General features: G+C 36.0%; 1 long non-coding RNA gene across 4 annotated transcripts in view; it reads right to left on the reverse strand.

Annotated features, from left to right (window-relative positions):
- LOC118655663 overlaps positions 1–23,107 on the reverse strand; it is a 116,263-nt gene that overhangs the window by 71,483 nt on the left and 21,673 nt on the right. For 2 of the 4 annotated variants that reach the window (XR_004967333.1, XR_004967335.1), the window contains exon 2: positions 441–519. The exons of the other annotated variants lie outside the window; for them this stretch is intronic. This is a non-coding gene — a long non-coding RNA (uncharacterized LOC118655663). The remainder of the gene's footprint in view (positions 1–440; positions 520–23,107) is intronic. 4 annotated transcript variants of the gene reach the window in all.

A 23,107-nucleotide genomic window follows, 5' to 3' on the forward strand; every position in this document is an offset into this window, starting at 1 on the left:
TCCTGACTGATATAACCTGAAAAATTTCCTTACCTCTCTTGCAATTAAGTTGAAGCTATGTGACTAATCTGGCAAATGTACTAAGAGAAGAATGGGTGCGTGTCACTGGCGGACTGAGACAGCTACAATCAAAACTTGTGTGCCTTCTCTGTCTCTCCTTTTTCTGTGGCAACCTTGGAGACCATATGCTAAAGTAATAAAGCCATGGTCATAAACAGCCTGCATCCCTGAGTCATAGCATGCAGTTTCCCCTGGAGCGGATCAGACTTTGTGGGAATGAAACAAACCTTCCTTCTATTAAACCTCAGATTGCTTAACCTCATTTTCAGGGTTGATTTAACATGTGAGTGAGTGTGGCTTTCTTGTCCCACGTAATCAACATATTCCTGACTTTCTTTCAGATCCCTATATACATATACAGAGATTACTCAGAAACTCACCGGGCACATTTTTTGCCATAAGTTATGTAGTACTAGTACTGATGATAGAAAACTTCATTTTCATAAGCAATGATTTGTGCTAAAAAAAAAAAAAAAAAAAAAAAAAGACAAAAATGAAAAATAGTTACGCACTGACTATACCAATTAGTAGGACCTTTGTTACTTTAGAAAATCAGTTTTGCACTAGTTTATTCTTCGCTCTAGCCACTGCAGCCCATTCTTATTATAATCTCAAGAGTCTTCTATACTTAGAGAATCAAAGAAGTAAATGGTACCACACCACAGGAAGGAGGAAGAAGAAACACCTTATTAATAGTGTGTGAGGATGACAAAATAATCCAACACAATACACAGTTTAGGCAGGTTGACCTAAAATATAAACTTTTCAACTCTTCAGTTTTATAGGGTGCTTGTCTATGTGGTTAGCCTACTGAAGAATAATTTCAGATTAGCCACCTTGACTTTTCTGCAGTGCTACAATTCCACCTAAAAACAGTAGATGATCTTCTACTTGTGCAAATCATTATTTTTAACTGTTCTTACTAGATTTTTTTAAGACAAGAAAATGTAAGAAATGTCTGAGAATGCTTTATAATTTAAAAGAACAGCTTTCATATGTGATGTAGGGTGGACTATGTACACACACACATACATATAAAAGGAGAGTAATAACACTAAAATGTTCACAAGTAAGAAAGGTGATTATTCTAATGGGGGTATTACAAGTGACTTTTACATTATTTTCTCTGTCTTTTATTTTTCAATTTTTCTAAAGTGAAGACATCTAGCTGGTTCGATGGCAGTGGGTTACCAGAACTTACCTAAGTGAAGACATTTTTTTTAATCAGGGGATATCCTATATAATAAAAGACTAATATGCTGTGTCCAGTTGTTCGGTCAGCCATTCAACCAATCAAAGCATAATATGCTAATGATATGCTAAGGCTGCTCAACCGCTCACTATGATGTGCACTGACCATCAGGGGGCAGATGCTATGACCAGTAGGTTAGCTTGCTGCCGGAGTCCATCTGATCAATCAGGACTGAGCGAGACGGGTCAGACATGGCCTGCAGCCCTCCCATGGTCCATTCCCCAGCTGGCCAACCTCCGGCATCCTGCCTCGGCCCCCAATCGTACACCAGTGGGGTCCTTTGGCCTGACCTGTGCCCTCTCGCAATCCAGGCTGAGGGACTCCCCTTCCCCGAGTGCACAAATTTCATGCACCAGGCCCCTCTAGTTTTATAGTATAAGCAATAAAACATTGTTTAAATATGAAATAGTAAGATAAGTACATAGAAGATAAGTATAGCTCCTCATGTTTCAGATAGTTTTTCATCTAAAATTAACAGCATTTGGATTAAGTACTTTTCCTACAGAATTATCAAAATTATTCTTAAAAAAACATCTAATCTTACCCTAGTGACTAAATGATTACTCTATGCAGCAAAATCTAAATCTGAAAGTGCATGTTTCTTGTTTTAACAAATACCTACTCAGCTCCCTTATTGGATCTTTTTAAACAAATGGATGAGACCGTTACAATTAATGTCACCAAGTGCTTTTTATGTTAAAAGATGTTACTAAATGCAAAAGTATTCTTAAAAACACTGTATTTCTAGTCAATATGAACATCATCCCCACCTCCAAAATGTGTAAGTACTACTAGCTCCCACCACCTCTTGCTAAGCAAGAGTGGAGATCATTTAGTCTCCGCCCACTGATCCCAATGTCCTGATTTGCAGGGACTTATTAATAGGTTTTAATTATTAACACCATCACAGTTATCTTATCGCTACATTTTTTTACTTTTAGTTCCTTTTTCTCGGCAATGTCCTCAATTTTCCAGTTTTATTCTATTAGTTTTAATTAAGTCACGGAAATCACTATAGCCTTCATATGCATGTTATTCCCTTTAATGTGCCATATTTGTCAATAACTGATCTTTGCTTCTCTCTATTTTAAAATCTTTACTAATTATGAGGATGATAGTGGTTTATCTTCAGGATGCAGAATTATGATAAATAAATGAATAAATAATATACCAGCCAACTTCAGTGACCGACAGAGTTGTGTGCAGTTTGTGACTTGTAAAGATTTAGAAGTATTTGGCCTCAGAAGCCAAGAGGCAAAAGATTAGGTAAGTTCTTTGGGTCCATTTGAAGTTCCCTGCTAGTAGAAAGGAAAAGGAACCTAGCAATTACTGTCTGACTGTTTTTCTCTGGCTTCTACCTAACTTTGGTGACTCTTTCCTTTAACCCTTTATTACACAACAACCTCAAAATATTAAAATGGTATTTTTTCTATGTCACAGTATCAGTCTCAACACCAAATATAGTCTTGTTTAACCTGTTTACTAAGAGGGTCCATAATGTTTTTGAGGTGTTTATAGTCTAGCTTTCGGGTTTGTTTATTTTAGCAAAGTTCTTTAATGGCTTTTCAAAAGATAAGTAAACAAGGACAATGAAACCTTTTTCTTAATGAGCAGAAGGGATCAAGGGTGTCCCGGACTGTGGTGAATAAAAGAGCAGCTGAGGTGAGGGCGAGTGGGCTGTCTCCTTCTAAGGTATCATTGTGGTTTTATTGGAGAAGTCCAGGAAAATAAAAGCTTTCTGTATCTTAATAAATGTAGTCATGTCACCTCTACCATAAATATGTGCACAGCACTGACACCAGAGAAAAAGTACAGAATTGATGATTTTGGTTGTCTATCTACTCATCTGAATTCCAAAACTCTGCCCATGGTACCCACACCCCCATAAGTGGTTTTTGAAATTAGAAAGGCACATATAGTCCCAACCATATATACAATGTGTGTATAGAATACAGCAAAAACAGCCCCATGACATTCTAAATAAACACTTTCCCAAAATATCAATTGACTATTTGCTGTTCCAAGGACTGTTTAGCAAGAGACATAAATATAAAAATACAAATAAACAAACAAATAAAATACAGAAAGTAGCTTCTTAGCTTTGGGGAGACAGTAATAATGTTCACCATGTGCGGTTGACACAATATAGCCAACATTTACTTAAATTCTAAAATAATTAGCCAGTAGGGAGTACAGAAGTTTCTTCACTTTATTTTTTATTTTTTTGTCTCGCACTACTGAGTTAATGCAGGCATTATTGATGATTATGAGGAAAAATAAAGTGTCATATGATGGAGGAATTAAATAAAAATTATAAGAGCCAGCGTATGAATCAACCCAGTTATTGGCTTAAAGAGAAGAGTGTTTCCTATACTGGGTTTTATAGAACAAGAGAGGAACTATTTCAGATGCCAAGATTAGCACATATATGCCCACAAAGTATTCTAACTATTCATCTTGAAATATGTTCAAAATGTACAAAGAAAAAATAAGATTCATTATCATTAATTAGTTAGCATGTAAAAAAAACTCGATGACAGTTTTTTAACTATTCAACATCAACCCTGCACATCACAACTGAAGTACTACAGTTGTTACTGATTCTCTCCCTATTGTTCTAATTTAAAGACCAAGAAGTTTGTTTTCATTTTAAATTTTCAAACTATTTGCTAGAAACTGCACTCTCATTTCTTCTTTACATGCTTTTCCATGTGAGTAACATTGAAAAGTCAACATTTTCCTGGTGTTCCAATTCTGAGATGGTACCAAAAATGTATGCAGATAGGAAGCCAAGAGTCAAAATAAATCAACATTGCCCTGGAGAAATTGGCACCTTTCTGTTTCTGTTCCTCCCCAATCAACATAATTCTGGTTCTACTAGATTGCCTGGCTTTTATAAAATGGTAAATCAAATGGCAAAATGGGCCACAAAACAGGGTGTAAATAAGGGTATGTTTATATATTTGATATAATATATCAAGACCTAAAGGACTTAACAAAAATGCAACAAAAATGTGAAAAAGTATTTGTTACTTTTTCTTTATTTTCTGTCAACTATGTCATCTAGCCTAAAGGATATCAACTATTCAACAAATCTAGTGGCAAAACTAAAAATCTTAACTTTCTTTCTTCATTAACTGTGTCCTCTCAAAAGTCCTTTTCCTAATGGAATAACAGCAAAACCCATTTCCTTTATCATAACTATTACTAGATAACTTTTGTAATTAAAGCTTAGCTTTTGGCCTTGGGCAAATTACTTAACCTCAATTTACCACCTATAAAATGGAGATAAAAATAGATCCTATGCTATAGAATTGTTATAATAATTTTAATTAATAAATATAAAACATTCAGAAGAGTGCCTGGAATGCATTAAGACTCTATAGTTGTTATTGTTTTTTTATTATTATTGTCATTCTCTTTCATTATCATCAAATTTTACAACACCCCAAAGGTTTTTTTACAAATTGCCAATCATGATAGTCCTAAACTGATCAAACATTCTTATGAACATGGAGTCTGAAAAGATCTTGACAGTAATACCGGACCCCAGCATATGGCCATTCTCATGACGATCCTCAATATTCCATATTTGGATTAAGTCATATTCTTCCATGACAAAAGAAATTTCTCCTTAATTTAATTAATTAATTCAAATCCTAACATGAGTTTTGCCCCACATAAACAAAAATTACAATTGTTGGTAGAGATCACTTTTTTTTGGAAACTTGAAATATTTAATTATGTCTCATAATTTTTATGAATTTTTTAGGGAATAAAATATTAGTGGGAAAAATCAGTTTGATAGTTTGGAGTGGCTTCTGTTAGATCTGTTAAGCTGTCTGTGTGTAATTGAACAGATGTAAAAGTACAGCCAATCCTGGGCAAAAGAAATAAATCAGGTTTGGACTTTTATCATAACCTGTTGACTAACTACTAGCAATCTGTCATGTTCTGGGTCACTTTACTACAGAAAATGGAGCATCACCTCCTGGAGTGCCCCTCTGAGAACCTCGAGTTCATGGGAATGAGCAGTCGAAGGGACCTCTGAACTCTTTCCCACAGCCAAATGACAGCTGTGATTCTTTGGCCTTAGCTTGCCTCCTTAAGCTGATTCGGCATGAAATTTATGGTACTTCCTCCACAGTGTCCCATGCCAGCTCTGGACATTTATTATTCTGGACAGTATTGAAGGATATATGCTTTTCCTATCACCCAATTTGATCAAAATTCCAGTGTCCAAGATAGAAGGCACAAGCCACAGTTAGGAACGAGGTAGGAGCATATTCGGATATGCTGACAAAGTTTGTTTCCTGCATCTTAAGTGCAAACTTAAGCACACTTTAATATGGTTTTTAAAAAGCCATGTTGAGACTTCATTTTATCACATCATAAATATGTTCAGGGGGAAAAAAGACAACAAAGGATGAAGAGCTCAAACATTTTCGTGAGAATGTTGGGTTTCAATGTTTTCAAGTTTCTACCACTCATGTGCAACGACATCTTTGGTAGATTTCCTAATCTTATTGAGCTACAGCTTTCTAATCTGTGGAATGAAAATAATAGTGCAAATTCACAGCATTGTTATGAAATTAAAATAAAATGATAGATGCTAAGCATTTGATACAGGAAGAATTCAAGGAATATTAGCTCTTACTAATATGATTAATGAACTTTGGGTTCACATACTTGGTTTGGTCTTTGTTGACATTTTTAAATTATTGGCTTATCTCTTGAATACTTGGAGCTTAATAATCTTATATACTAATTACATTTTTTAAAGTAAAAATAATTTTTCATTCTTAAATTCTAGAATAAAGTAAGTGATTAAGTATAATGACTTTTTCTATTTTGCTTGCTTTTAGAGGCAAGTATTACTAATTTATACAAAGTATTATATTTGTTTTTATTATTATATTTGTTTTTAGTTTTGTAGAGTGATCTTCAAAACTCTAAGAGAACAAATGTTTTCATGAATATCATTGCTATATCCCCAAATATGAAACTGTATGTATTATAACAGCATTAATTCAACAAATATGTATTGAGTGTCTGCTTTGTGCAAGGCATTGTTCATAGTATTGGATATTCAATGGTGAAAAGTCAAAGCCCTTATTCTTATGAAGCTTCCATCATTGGGGGAGATCAACCACAATAATACATAACAATAAATTGTAGAAGGGTGACAGCAAAACAGTGAAGTGATAGAGACTGACACTGGGAGAAGGGTTTGGGGAGAGCCCTTTGGAGGGACTTTAGAAAGGGGCATGAAATGATCTCTAAGGCGTGGCATCTGAAGTGATTCCCAAAGATGGTCCCATGAAGAGCTGGGAAGGAACGTTGCGAGAAGAGAAGGTAATGTTTTCAAACACTGAAAGAACCATTGTGTGTGAGAGGAACATGAGTAGGAAAGACAGGAAAGAGCTAGATGATGCAGGACTTGGAAGGCCATGGAGGAGAGTTGGTTTTCCTTATAAGCAATGGCAGGTCATTGGATGGGAAACGACCTGATTGGCCTTTGAAGAAAGTTAAATAAGAGAACTGCAATAAAAACAATGGGGTTGCTGTTAGACAGCTTCTCCTTGTCCGAGAGAGAGATGGCAGAGGCTTAGACCAAGGTAGTGGTAATGGAAACAATGAAAATGAAGAGAGGTGGTCATATTTAAATACCCTTTGCAGATAGAATCAAAGACATGCTAATGTGGTGTGTATATATGAGTATTGAAGAGAAGACAAGAATCAAAGATGACAAACAGTGGGGCCTTTGCTGAGATAGGATAGATAGGATAAAACTGTTCAAATGAGTTATGAGAGTGGTGAATCAGTTCTCTCTTGGACATGTAATGTTTATGAGGAGCATGAGACACGCATGCAGATATAGTCAGGGCTGAGCTCATGTAGACTTTAAGGCTGTCATCATACTGACACTTGAAGAGTCAGTCTTAATATAGCCAAAAATTATACGGTGACCTGACATAGCAGCAACAAGTCCCTTCTACAGGAAACTCTCTAAATTACAGTGTCAAATATATTTGCTGGAGGAAAAAAGTTCGCCTATATGTCAGGAAACGATTGAAACGTGTCTATAAGCACATAAGCAAAATATCTTTGTCACTTATCTAGGTCTGACCCATGAATTACAGAATCATTAAGGTGAACATCCTTTAATACAAGTCCAAGTTGTTGTGCATAGAGTGTTAAAATATATCTTGAACAATTTCCTACTTTCTTTTTAGAAGATAATACTCCATTAGAAAGGTAAAAAGTGTGTGTGTGTGTGTGTGTGTGTGTGTGTGTGTAAGAGAAAAATGAGGGAAGGAGGGAAAGAGGCAAAGAGAGGAGACATTCTGAACTACGTCCAAAATATTATTTAAATTCTAGAATGGAATCCTAGCAATTGGTCTTTGGAACCCTTTGACCTCTGAGGTTGGCATGAAAACTCTTAATTTGAAGCCTTACACATTGAGGGTTGCTGAGTGCTGTAGCCCTGCAGCTGAGCCAGCCCAATTACACACTTTTTGTCTTTTCATCTGAGAAGCTACACAGAGAGCAGGTTTTGGAGTAGGTTCTTACAGTGTGAAGCCATCATGACTGGAGCTTGATGCTAAAAACACAGACACCTTCTCACTTCCATAAATGTTTAAATAAAATGAGAATGTGCTGAAGGAGGAAATTATTGTCTTTTTGTTTCCTTCCTTTTCTTTTCCTGCAGCACACCTCATATGGTGTTTTGACTTACAGAAAATGAAAAACAGATTAATTCTGAAACTGCTAATTGTATAAAAGCATGGATTTTCAAAGAAAGTAGAAGTTCTTTTATTAGTGTGGAAAACTTTTGAAGAGAAGCTATCAACACTTTTTCTTAGAATTTTTCTTCCCAATAAAACAGATATTTGGACAAGAATCATCAAAATATATCTATCAAAAACACCTGCCATAGCAAGCTGATTTTTCAAGTTTCTGTAGAATCATATTTAAAGTCAGTATGATTTCTAATTCAGAAACATTTTTCTATGAAACAGCAGATTTTTATATAAGCAAAAGATATTGATTTCAGATCATGATCATAAGAATTAATGTAGTTAATATTCAAGAAATAAGATCTGCATTTCTCCTAAGCCATGGGGAAAAAATAGAGTGGTAAAAAAATATAAATTGAAAGCATTTCCTCATAGTTAACTATTGCCAGAAATCAAAGTTAAAATCTCATCTCTGGCTTTTTATAGAGCTTCCTTGCCATAGCTCCTGAATCTAGCAGCCCAACAATGAAAAATAAGACTCCTATTCTAAAATATTACTCACGACAATTCTTTGGGGAGAAATCATCTATTTAAACAAAGTATATATTGGATAAAGAGTTGGCATCTACTTGATGCCACACTGTCCCTCAATTTTTTAGTGTATACTTCTGTTGTTAGCAATTGGCAGTGAAAAATTTTGTGCACTAAGCACATTGTTTATTGCCCACTCCACAGCGGGGAGAGGCAAAGTGTATATGCACAGTTGCTTTCTGAAATCACAACCCCAAAAGGAACTTACCTACAGTTGTTATCTTTGGGGAGTAACTAACATGTTTTATGAAATATATTCCATGTGTGCCAACACTTTGATTGTTGTAACAAGGAGGGAAACAATGTGAGGCCTGGAGAGGATATTTATTTTTAAAAGCTACAGTAATAAGACGTTGGCCTATTACCATTTTCTGACAAATGAAAGAATGACTTAAACTTCAAAATTGGTAGCAGTACCTTGAAGAGTATAAATCAAAATGCTCTTCTTTATCAACCAGTCATAACTATCCCAAGGACTGTGGAATAAAACACTCATTTCTGCTTCCACCATTCAAATGCTGCCTCTGCTTTGTTAACCCTTTGGAAAATCACAGTTCTCTGTAAGTTGCATTTTCCTCCTCATCCTAGTAAACTTATTATGTAGCTACCCTAACATTTAATCCAGTATAATTGTACTAATGTGTACCCCAGGGCCTACTCAGCAATAGTGCCCCTCTTTACAGGGAAGCAAAGGCCTGTGGAATCTGGACACTGCATTGTCAAGCAAGGGTCTTCCACCACTCAGGATGGTGAAGTCACTTCCACCAATAGCCAGAACTGAGAAAAATATGGGCTTCTTTTTCTTAACAGAGGACAAGTAAATCATCCTAAGAAAATACCTAGGCAGGTTCCTGAACACACGCTAACAAGATTGATGTTTTAATGAAGAAGCACAGGGGCATAAAAAGAAATCTCGAGATGAGTGTGTTGTCTCCAACAAGCCTGTCTCTCAGTGGTCAAAATATGTTTTCTCTTGCTCTTTTTGTCTGCTTTTCTCTGGCAAAGTGAGAGGTGAATCACTTTTGTTCTGCTGTGATTATTTTTACCCCTCAAAACACAGCTTAAGGGCTCCATTTTAGGGCATAATTACACACAGAGCCAACTTGCTCAAAAGGTTAAAAAAAAAAAAACTCCTCTAGTCCCAGTAAATACCAAGCAGCAAATGAGTCAAGTTCAAGTGAAAGCAGGGGGAACATTAACCATTTCTTACTAAAAACATACATTATATACTTCATTGCTCCCAACAAACCCCACTCATTTCTTTGTCTGTACTTCAAGTTTCCTCTATGGAGTGCACAGAATACAGTCTGTCCCTATCTTGCAAATAGCTTAAAATCCAAAAAGACATTTGTAAATCAGTTTTTAGCTCAGTCTGTATCTTACCACAGAAGAAAATATCATATGTGGGGTTAGATTTCTACACTATCCAAGGGTAGTTAATTTTACTTTGCTGTATATAAAACAGTGAACATACTTGTGGTAAAAGTATAGACTTCAATATTCTTAAAACACTAATAATTATACCAACTGAAAAACATTTTCTGTTGCTTTGGTTGTTTCAAAGTACAATGCTAAAAATAAAAGATTAAAGAATACTAGATTTGGGTACCCAAGAATCATTGCCTCTATATAAAAAGGAACTAAAATTTAAGAGGTTTTGATACTGCAAAGTATCAAACTTTAACTAATCACATTTTGATAAATTGCAAATTGCATCATCAACACATGTAGTTATTTTACAAATGTCTTCTTCCTTCATCAAAAGGTTGGACCACATCTTCCAATTATTTTGTTTCAATTTACACACCTATTGTAGTTTTCAACCCTACTCTTTGGGCACAGGATAAATGAAATTATCTCTCAGACAAAATAAATGAGTTCTATGACCACTTTGAAGTTCATCGCTGAGGCTAAGCTTTCCTGAACCTTGCACTGAAACTGATATCTAACCCATGAGAATGCTCTACATTGAGACTATGTCACTTTTATTCAAGACCTGCAACAACACAGCCTTCCTCTTTTGGACTCTTTATGCTCCACATTGGAGGTAAAAGATGTTTATGGAGCATCTGAGAAACTATGTTGTCAACATGTTTTCCTAGTTCTGCTACTTCTTCCAATAGTCTATTTCCACTCAAACCATCCTAGTTCTGCTACTTCTTCCAATAGTCTATTTCCACTCAAACCATGGGGATTTCATAAAACATGTGTCACAACTCTGTTCAGCTCTCATGTATCCAGTGGGTTCTGATCATGCTTGGGGTAAAATCCAAACTCAGTATCATCACTTACTTTGCAGGTGCTAGCTGAGCTGGCCCAGTCACCTATCTGAACTCAGGGGCACCACTCTATACCTCATGAGTCCCATTCCTCTGCAACATAGGAAGCTCTTTCACCTCTGAGCATTACTCTACTCCTTTCTTCTGCCTGAAACCCTCTTCCTCATATCTTAACATGGCCAGCTCCTTAACATAATTTTGTTTTCTATAAAGTTTTATTATTTATGTGACCACCCTTTTTTTAAAAAAGCCTCTGAACTTCCTCCTTCTAATTTTTATCATCATATCCTGCTTTATTTTTTTAAGGTCACTTATCATTGTCTGACATCATATTGTTTGTCTTACTTGTTTCTGTCTATTGTCCTTTCCCCCCACTAGAATGTAAACTTCATGAGGTTATGGGCTATTTATGTCAGTTAACATTATTTCCCAAGCACTTAGCCTAGCACATAGTAAAAAAATCCATGTGTATTAAATGAGTGAACAGCTATTAATGTTAAAGAGATATCCTTGAGTGTATGTTAATATCATAATTGCATTAGTGCTAAACATTGTTATTAAATCATATTGTGGCCTAGAGAAAGAAAATCATACCCTTTTCAACTGAAATGCTAAGTTCAAGAGGTGAAAGTTCAAGTAGAGAGGAAGACACAAAGTCTGAAACCACTTTAAGCCAATTCTTTCACAAATCACTGAAAGAAAAGGTTAAAGGAATGGAGGTTTTTAGTCTCCCAAATAGCGAATTAAGAGATTAGTTAATTATTGTCTTCACATATGTGAAGACATTTTATCATGAAAATGTCAAGCTTTTATCTGTCTATAAAGAGGAAACATTTAAATTAAAGCTGGAGATATTAGGATGAACCTAAAACTCTCTTGCATGCAATGGAATGGGCCACTAAAAGTGATTTTGGAATGTAGGGGCCAAAACTCTGACAGGAGAATGTTGAAAACATCAATTTTGAATACATGGACAATAAGCTAAATGAGAAGTGAACATAGTTGGATTTCTCAGATGGCCTCATTTGGCTAAGGAATGTTGAGCAATATAAGGTTAACATGAATTGATAGGTTTACCTAAAATAGTTCCAATTAATACAAATATATGTAAATACAGGCTTCACTCTTTTCTAGTCCTCTGCATCCAGCTAATATTCTCTACCTGTCTCTCCAAATAGAAACAGAGCACATCATAATTGTGTCATGGCTTATTTCTCTTTCTCCCTCCTCTCCTCTTACTTGGTTTACTCAGCAGAAGCCAAAGGAAGAATAGAAGAAAAGCATCCAGTCAAACTTAAAAACCCTAGTTATTTAAGAGGTATTGCTCCTATGTACTTGGTGACACCAGACTGTTTTTTCTGCTTTATCATTAGCTAACAGTAGCATTAATTAACAGTTACTGAACATTTATTATTTTCCAAGCACTATCCAAAGGGCTTAGATGAATTATCTCACTTAAACCTGACAATGAGCTGAAGAAACTGAGATTCAGAAAGGTGAAAGTCATTGTTCAAGCTGATACAGACAGTAAATGGCAGAACTAAGCTTAGAACCCACCCTCTCTGACTACATTGGCTGTATTCTGAACCACTCTGCTGCAACCAGTTGAAATAGACTAGAAACAGAAAATAATTCATTACACACGGGTAGCATTTTCATTTATCAGAGAGCAGTAGCATTTTCCTGAGTCCCATGAGAAAATGATTATTCCTTTTTTCCTCCCATAATCTCTCCTTTGAGAATCATTTCCCATCTAACATTATCCAAAATTGGCCACCAACCAACAAGTATTTTTAAGTCATTCTACTTAAATATTGGACAGACTACCCTGCTGAGACACAGAACAGTTCCAAGAGTGTGAACTGGAGAAACGCCCACAGCCTCCAGCTCTGTTCTCAGCATCATCCCCTGGCTGAGCTTTCTCTGAGATGCCCAATTGGGATTACAGTCAAATGAAGTCTATCTCCATGCACACACATGCACTAAAGAACATTGTTATTCTGTGTAGAGACATAAATGCCACCTTAGTTGGGGGTTCTTGAGAGTAAAATGGCAAGGTATAACAATTATTTTAATGTACATATTTTCTCTAAAAATTCTGCTAATGAATTCACAAAGGACATAATCATAAATGCACAAAAAATTGTTCATTGCAGTGATTTTTATAGTATTAAAAATAAATGAAACAAACTACAAATCCCCACATACTTAATGGTTAATTCAATCATGACACATCAATATAAGGGCATTAATGTAATATTTGAAAAAAATTATTCATTTCAAAAATTTATATAAGTAAAAAAGAATAACAAACAATATGTACAATTGGGCTCATTTTTGAAAAACAATCATAAAATATGTATAAGCACATATAAAAAAGAAAAAGTCTGCATCAGAAGTTTGTAATAGTCATCACATATAATGGAATTATTTATTAATTTCTTTTTTTTCATATATGTGCTTTCTAAAAATGATATGCATTACTTTCATTATAAGAAAATTGGGGGGGGAGGCCACCATAATTTCCTTGCATAAAGCATATAAACTCCTTTCTTTAACAAGAATATTATTTGTTACAGTACTTTTAATAAAAATGTATGTCATTTGTTCAGAAGGAGATTTACCATGAGTTTGAAATTATTGAAATTTCTTATTTTCATTGCTTTATGAAATTTGGGGAGAAAATGCAATATTTAAAGACATAGCCAGCACCTGAGCAATGTCCGTGAGCTAGAAAATGGCAAAGAAAACAACCAAGGTGCCCAAGATGAAAACCACTTAGTACACGTTAGTGACTTGGAAAACAGCCAGAAATTAATAGAAAATGAAACATAATGAGCTGCATCAACCATGCAGAATATAAAAATATTTTAAAAGCTACAGAATAGAGTATAGAAATTAATCCATATATGTATATGTATAAGGTTATTCAATATATGGAAAAAGTGGCATTTAAAATCAGCTTTAAATATTGGGTTTTTTTAATAAATGGCATTCAAGTAGTTGACCATTTATTTAGGAAAAAAAGTTAGATCCCTATCTCATAACTTTCACAAAAATAAATTTGATAAAGATTAAAGATCCACACATATGAAACCAATTTGTAAAAGAATTAGAATAAAGTAGTGGAACGTGAAAGAGCTTTTGAAGTCATATCTGAAATCTCCAAGAAAATTGGTGATAGACTATTTCCCCTTGTTCCTAAATATAACCTAAAATCGCTGAGATATAAAATATACTTTAAACAATATAAAAGATGTGACATTTTAGAGAAGGTATTTGCAATGTTTAATGCATAAAAAATCAGCTTATGTTCTTAGCACATAAGTAAGCTTTCACAAAACAGTAAAAAAAACAGTGAAAAAAAACATAGAAAAATAAGCAAAAGATATGAATAGGTAATCCAAGATGTAATACAAATAGCTAAAGGAAGAATTCAAAAAATGTTCAGCATCACTAGTTATTGAGTAAATAAAAATCAAACAATAATAACACCATTTCTTTCCCAGTAGATTAACAAAAATTGTTTTAATTTGAAAATATTGACGTTTAGCAATACTGTGATGAAATGGAGAATTTCATTCACCAGATTATTGGGTTGTAATTTGAAACATCTGTTTTTAAAATCAGAATATTATTTTTCAAAAATTTACCTACACTTTCAGGCATCCTATCCCCAAGGAAATCTCATAGTAATATATGTATACATCATTGTTGCTATTAACCAACATGGGTATAGTTAAAGAAAATACACCCCCACAAACATACAAAAAGCCTACATGTATTTGTATATGTTTTACAAATATATGTGTGCACATTAAAAAACACAAACATAAACCCCAAACCAAAGCCTAGGTCTATGTGAGTATAATCTCCCCCCTGTGAGGGAAAGAAATGATGAAATCCAGAGTAGGAATCCCACTGTTCAACAGAGACCAGGACAGCAAGTGCATTACTGACATGCAAAGAACAACTCAATTCTCAGATTTTTTTCTATATAATACAATCAGAGAATGTTGTTCCCTCCCGAGAGTAAAATTTTTACTTTTGGGAAAGAAAAATATAGAAGGGCAGAGTGACATGGTAAAATGGCCAAAGAACTCCTAGTAATTATGATGAGTAATTTCATCTCAAATTGTTTATGATGCTGTGGTGTCAGATTCTCCATTTTCTCAAACTTTCAGAAACATCTGCTTTACACAAAACTTTGCATGTGTCTGTGTGTGCAAATTAAGTAAAGGGTCTGAGTTCCATGCTTGGGTTGGAGCAAGGCAGAGATAAAGAAACAGCTAAAAAATATAGAGACATGAGGAAAACAGCAAAAGAAGCAAGGAAGCCAGAGCCATGAAAATGTACTCCTATCAGTAATTCTCAGAAACCTTAGAGGTGGCATGTCCTTCCTACAGACCAAATAACAGGGGTTCAAGAGTAGATGTCCTAGCTGGCATGCAGGTTACATATATTGGTAAATGTAATAGCATTGTGTTTACAATATTCATTATTTAAAAAATTACAAAAGGAATATTGATTGGTGTAAAAAAATTATAGAATAGCCCGACCAGCATGGCTCAGTGGTTGAGCATCGACCTATGAACCAGAAGGTCAAGGTTTGCACACACCCTGGTTGCAGGCTATCCCCGGTGGGGGATATGTAGGAGGCAGCTGATCAGTGATTCTCTCTCATCATTAATGTTTCTCTCTCGCTCTCTCTCTCTCTCTCTCTCTCTCTCTCTCTCTCTCTCCCTTCCTCTCTGAAATCTATGAATTATATTTTAAAAAATCATAGACTAAAAAGGGAAAGCCTCTTTTCACTGGCTCTCCCCTAGTACAGCCCACTCACTAGCATATTGCAGAATTCCAGACACTCACATGGTCATTGATACACAAAGAGATTGAGGTGAACTGTTGTTATTTTTTTAAATTTTGTTTTATTACTTAAAGTATTACAAAGAGTATTACATATGTCTCCTCCCCCCCTCCCTTGACATTCCCCCGGCCTCCCTTACCCCCCAGTGTCTTGTGTTCATTGGTTATGCTTATATGCATGCATACAAGTCCTTCAGTTGATCTCTTACCCCCCCACCCCAACCCTCCCTGGCCTTCCTGCTGTAGTTTGACAGTCTGTTCGATGCTGCTCTGCCTCTGTATCTATTTTTGTTCATCAGTTTCTAATGGTCTTTATGTGTTGTTATTAATGTTGAGGCTTTGTGACTATCCAGAAACTGTCACCCTTCCTGCCTGCCTTGGATATACCAACAAGTGGCATACTAACTATCTGTATTTAGACAGATAAAGTGAGTAAAACTGTACATATTAATTGACCAAATTTAAGAGCTAGATATTTCAAAATGTAATTAGACTTATGGATCCAACCAACCAGACAATGAGGAGCACTGCATCTACATTTGAAAATATTGTTTTGTAAAAAATGATAAAAAGAATCCAGATAATCAGAACTATGTGATTATGAAATTTGAAAACTAGGTAGAGAACCTGTTTCTAAGGAAAACTTAAGACAAACTCAAGTGTGACCAGAGATAGAATCTGATAAAAACCTGAGCAACTAGAGACATCACGGATGATGAAAAGGCACTTGACTAAGGACCTGACAATCTCAGGGATAAAATTAAGACTCACTTTGCTGCCCACATCCATTGCCTCCCATATCAGATATTTCAAATTGATCTCAGCCCTATTGTGCCAAGCTGAGCCAGAAAAAAATTCACAATCCTTCTTAAGATAACAGCTAGGCAGCAACTACCAATGGACCAGAGCTAACACAATAGGTAAAATATTTTTAACACCCAAGTGATGGGACAGAAATATGCAGAAATAAGTCTTCTCTGAGTAAGATATCTCGAACATATCTCTTTGCCAAAACGAAATTCATATTTATACTCCAGCCAGGGTGAGGGTTACTTGTCTATAAAGTTTATACCCTGAGTATAAAATAAGTTCATGTCAATCACTTTCTGCCACCAAGTATTACAAAACAAAGGTGAAAATCTTTGTTCACAAAGCTCTAGCCAGGAAAGAATCCACTTCAGTCTTTAAATTTCAGCAACAAAGGAAAACAGCCTTATTATGGTATAGAAATTCACCATGCCGGGGGGAATACAGAAGGTCTCATCCAGTTCTCAACTTCCTCTCTACTGAGTCACAAGGACACACTCAAAGCAGGGATTGCCAGCTCCCTGACATAACCAACAGCCCACTCCACTGCTAATCATGCAAAGAACAGAAATCCCATGCCACACAATGTTCTGTGATGGGAGAGAAGGACCAGGATTTCTGCTCAAGAGATCAGAAGAGAAAAGAATTGCCTTCTTCATAGAGAAGGCCCTTGCAAAGTTTCTGCTGAATTAAGCTTTACATGAGGGTGGAAAACCTACTGTAAGGCATGTGGTTGCATTAATTATAAGATTTCAATTTGACAGTTTAATTAGGAAAAGGAGAGTTAGTGTAGGGCTTGCAGAATTCATGATGAATCACATACTCCAACAGACTTCATTTTCATATTTCAATTACACACATTTCTAACTGATGAAGAGCAACATAGCATTTTCTGTTTAATAAATGTGATATCTGTTGGAATTGATAACATTAGTTCAGTAATTACTGAACCATTATCAGGCTTTTAAAAAACATGGAAAAAAGTGTTAGTTATTAAAGTTTAGCAACAGCACAAAACTATATTTTAAGTGTTCCCTCAGACCACATTAGCTATTCCTTACAGATAAAACAGTGAAACTCAATAGCAGGTATTTGCATGGGATTGATTTTGATCAAATCACACCTTATTTGATTCCCTGACACACCACTGCAGTTATAATGTTCTTTCTAAATCTTTATTCATAATTCAGGCCAAAAAAACTGGAGCGGGACTTAACTGGTTTTTGAATAACATATTTTAATGCAAGATCATGCTAAAATTCTGATTTTTGCTTAAAATAATAATAATAAATATAACAAAAACTTATTTTATCAATTTAAAGATAAATATAAATTCAAAGGGAGGCAAACTTTAAGTGGCTTGGTCTGTGAAAACATGTAAAAACTTATGAGTTCTTTCCCAGAGTGCCTGTTTTGAGTTCTGGGAACCAAAGTTGAAAAGCTGGGTATGCTCATAGATGCACTAGGATCTTTTCTTTTGCATGGGTTGGGAACAAACAGAAGTTCATTAAATCAAATACAGATGTCAGTTTCCTCAGGGACTAAGAAAAACCATGCTCTACAATAAACACAACTACACAACTACATTCACTGAAAGTGTAGCACACTTCTGTTTTTTTTTAAATTACTTCCAAATTTGTGTATAATGATCTTTTTGTGAATAATACCTTGACTTTTATCTATCTTGTACTACCCACTTACTACTGTTTATCTTGAAAAAGTCTTGACATTTACTTAGATAAAGTATATTTATGTGTTTGTGTTACATATATATTTGTATATGTATCACAAATAGTTTTAAACATTCAAGTCACAAAAGACAGATAAGAAAAATAATCTTGCAATATATCACCTATTGCATGTTAGAATTGTACATGTAAAGTGTTTGTGTTTTATAGTTATTTAAAAATAATTCATATTTCTTCTCATTATTTGAAGTATCACTTTTATTAGTATCAGGGAGAACCTTGTGGAATTACGTATTTTATTGATTGCTTCAGAATATTAAGTAAAATAATGACCATGTGGCCAGCTTAGCTAACACGTTGCAATAAATGGTAACTATGATTACCAGGCCTGAACTTCTTGTACAAAAATTAAAATAATATAAAAATATAAAAGCATAAAGTTATAATCACACAAAAGTAATGAGTTTGATAATTATTACAAATTTTAAAAGAATGATTACAAAGAAATGACCTTCCTATCCCCAAATAGCACACCAGTAAGAAAATATTTAAATTTAGAATTCTTAGTCCCTATTTGACACAAAGTACAGCTGGATCAGTGGGCAAATTACTATTTTCAGGACTTACGAATTGTACTGCCCTGCCATGTGGTGGCAATATATATGCAAACAAAGAAAATCAGAAAAAGAATAGAATTTAAGAGCTAAAGATTTCTACTTCCATTTCATTTTGAGAATAACTCAGACCCAGAAAAGAAATTTTTTTTTGCATTTTAAAAAATTCTTTATTGTTTAAAGTATTACATATAGTATTACATATGTCTCCTTTTTCCCCTATTGACCTCTCCCCATGTTCTCCCCACCCCCTTTCACATGCCCTCAGCCCCCTAGTGTCTGTGTCCATTGGTTATGTTTATATGCATGCATACAGCTTAACAAAAGGAAAATAAACAATCCAATTAAAAAATGGGTAAGGGACCTAAATAGACACTTTTCAAAAGAGGACATACAGAAGGCCCAAAGATATATGAAAACATTCTCAAAGTCACTAATCATCAGAGAGATGCAAATCAAAACAACAATGAAAAACCATCTCATACCTATCAGAATGGCTATCATCAACAAATCAACAAACTACAAGTGCTAGAGAGGATGTGGAGAAAAAAGAACCCTCATGGTGGGAATTCCTGGTGGGAATGCAGACTGGTGCAGCCACAGTGAAAAACAGTATGGAGTTTCCTCAAAAAAATTAAAAACGGAACTCTCATTTGACCCAGTGATTCCACTTCTAGGAATATATCCCAAGAAACCAGAAACACCAGTCAGAAAGGATATATGCACCCCTATGTTCATAGCAACACAATTTACAATAGCAAAAATCTGGAAACAACCTAAGTGCCCATCAACAGATGAGTGGATTAAAAAACAGTGGTACATCTACACAATGGAATACTATGCTGCTTTTAAAAAGAACTCTTGCCCTGACTGGTTTGGCTCAGTGGATAGAGCGTCGGCCTGCGGACTCAAGGGTCCCAAGTTCGATTCCGGTCAAGGGCATGTATCTTGGTTGCAGGCACGTCCCCAGAGGGGAGTGTGCAGGAGGCAGCTGATAGATGTTTCTCTCTCATCGATGTTTCTGACTCTCTATCCCTCTCCCTTCCTCTCTGTAAAAAATCAATAAAATATATTTTTTAAATAAATAAATAAATAAATAAATAAATAAATAAATAAATAAATAAATAAATAAATGAAAAAGAACTCTTACCATTCGCAACAGCATGGAGGGACATGGAGAGCATTATGCTAAGCAAAATAAGCCAGTTGGAGAAAGATAAATATTACATGATCTCACTCATTTGTGGAATATAATGAACAACATAAACTGATGAACAAAAATAGATCCAGAAACACAGAAGCATCAAACAGACCATCATACTTCAGAGGGAAGGCGGGGGGGTGGCGGCGAGGTTAGAGATCAACCAAAAACTTTTTTATCATCACAACAGCTTATATACGTATATATCAGACTAGATTGTACTCTAATATAGTGTTCTGTCATTTTGGTAAGTTCCAGAGTATGGCCCAAGGAACTCAGGGGATCTCCATCCCTGTCAGGGTCCATAAGCTCAAACTAGTTTCCTAATGATCTTAAGTTGTTTTTTTATTATTAACTCTGTTGACATTTGAACTAATGGTACAAAAGAAATGGTGGATAAATTTGTTGGCACCTGCTAGTGAATCAAAGCAGTAGCACCAACCTGTACTGTAGTCATTAGATATTTCTCACTGTCTTATTCACTATAAAAGATAAAGAAAAATGTTAAAGCCAGTTTCATTAAATTTCAAGTCTTTAGTACAAATCTTTTAAATATTCTGTGTGTAGCAAATGGAAAGCACACCTTAAGCCCTTCTGCATATTGAAGGATAACGGTTGTCTCCAGGCAAAGCACTGCATGATTGTTCACATTCCACTGAATTTTGTTTATTCTGATTTTCTTAATTTGAGGACATTGCCTTTGAAGTGGCAAAAAAGACCCTATCACCTCATGGAAAACTAGTTGGACAGTATTTTTTGCCAAAGATAAAATGTTAAGCTTTCAAGCACAACTTAGAATTTTGGAAAATTAGTTTTACTCATCATGACAATTTCCCAAGATTTATAGACTTTTCTGATGAATGGTTGGTAACATTAACGAACTGTGTGTAATTGATATCCTATATAATAAAAGCCTAATATGCACATCAACCAAATTGCGGAACAATCAGTGGAATGACCGGTCACTGACATGCACTGACCACCAGGGGGCAGATGCTCAACACAGGAGCTGCCCACAGCCCACAGGCCAGCCAAGGCAAGTGCCAGTGGGGGGCCCCCCAATTGCCCTGCTGGTCACCCCACAGAGGGAAGCAACCAGCAGCAGCAGCGGGGGATGGAGACAGCCAGTGAGTGGGCGGCAGCGGGGGCTGGGGCTGGGACTGGCTGGCGAGCAGGCCAGCACCAACCCCCAATCGCCCCACTGGATGCCTCCCACAGAGGGAGGCAACCGGCAGTGGCAGCGGGGAGGGGAGTGGCGGGGTGGCAGGGCTGGCAAGTGGGCAACAGCAGGCCGGCCAAGGTGGGTGCCAGTGGGGGCCTCCCGATTGCCCTGCCTGTCACCCCACAGATTGGCCCTGATCACCGGCCAGGCATAGGGACCCTATCTGTGCACAAATTTTGTGCACCAGGCCTCTGGTTACATAATAAATGTGTCAGTCTTTGGTAGATATGCATAACCTAGTAAACCAATATTTTAATATTCTTTACATAATAAATTATGATGATAAAAAATCATGCATGGGTAAAAGATAAATTTCAAGTATAAGATAAACTAATTGATTTTAATATAATAAGTATAAAAGTTCTTGGCATGGTCTCAGAGTATACATTGCAAGTAACCTTTAATAAATTATTAACACTTCCTTGAGTTTTGGTATAGTAGCTAAGAAGAATTCATAATATTCATAATTATCTGAAAATGCTATTAAAATATCACCCCTTTTCTAGCCATATATATGCATGAGACTAGACTTTCTTAATATTATTTAATCGTAACAACATATAATAACATATTGGATGCAGAAGCAGGTATGATTTTCATGAAATTGAACATTAAAGGTATTTATAAATAGTTAAAGTAATGCCATTATTCTCATTAAATATGAATGTGTTGGTAAATGTAAATATCTATACCAGTGGTTGGCAAACTCATTAGTCAACAGAGCCAAATATCAACAGTACAACAATTGAAATTTCTTTTGAGAGTCAAATTTTTTAAACTTAAACTATATAAGTAGGTACATTGTTATTAACTTAATTAGGGTACTCCTAATGCTTAGGAAGAGCCACACTCAAGGGGCCAAAGAGCCGCATGTGGCTCGCGAGCCGCAGTTTGCCGACCACTGATCTATACTAATAAAAGGGTAATATGCTAATTAGACTGGGTTGACCGACAATCTTCTGGACATTCAACTTCCTTCCGGACAAAGCCATGGTGGTGGGGGCCAAGGCAGAGGCAGTTAGGTGTGATCAGGCCAGCAGTTGGGGGCGAGATCAGGCTGGCAGGGGAGGGCAGTGGGAGGCTACCATGCCGGGAGGGGAGGGCTGTAGGGGTGATCAGGCTGGTAGGGGAGCAGTTAGGGGCAATCAGGCAGGCAGGCAGAGAGGTTAGGGGCAATCAGGCAGGCAAGCAGAGGGGTTAGGGCAATTAGGTAGGCAGGCAGGTGAGCAGATAGGAGCCAGCTGTCCCAGATTGTGAGAGGGATCAGGCCTAAACCGGCAGTCTGACATCCCCCAAGGAGTCCCCGATTGGAGAGGGTGCAGGCTGGGCTGAGGGAAACCCCCTCTGCCCATGCACAAATTTCGTGCACCGGGCCTCTAGTTTTTTCATAAAAAATATGTTGTTACTTACGCCCTAGCCAGTTTGGTTCAGTGGATAGAGCATCTGCCCGCAGACTGAAGCATCTCAGGTTCAATTCTGGTCAAGGGCACATGCCTCAATTGCAGGCTTGATCCTGACCCTACTTGGGGCATGTACAGGAAAAAAACAATTGATATTTCTCTCTGTGTGTTTCTCCCCTTCCCTCCCACTCCCTCTGAAAGTCAATGGAAAAATATCCTTGGGTGAGGATTAACAAACAAAAATTCAGAACTTTATATTTATATAAAGTAATGGCATTAATGTTATTTTTCAAATGAATTCATAAATAAATAGTTTTAAATTTTCTCAGCTTTAATTTCTATTATGGTATATACTGATATATAATGTATTAGTCACAAAAACGAAAG

This window comes from Myotis myotis, unplaced genomic scaffold (assembly GCF_014108235.1).
Source record: "Myotis myotis isolate mMyoMyo1 unplaced genomic scaffold, mMyoMyo1.p scaffold_m19_p_5, whole genome shotgun sequence".
Taxonomy (NCBI): domain Eukaryota; kingdom Metazoa; phylum Chordata; class Mammalia; order Chiroptera; family Vespertilionidae; genus Myotis; species Myotis myotis.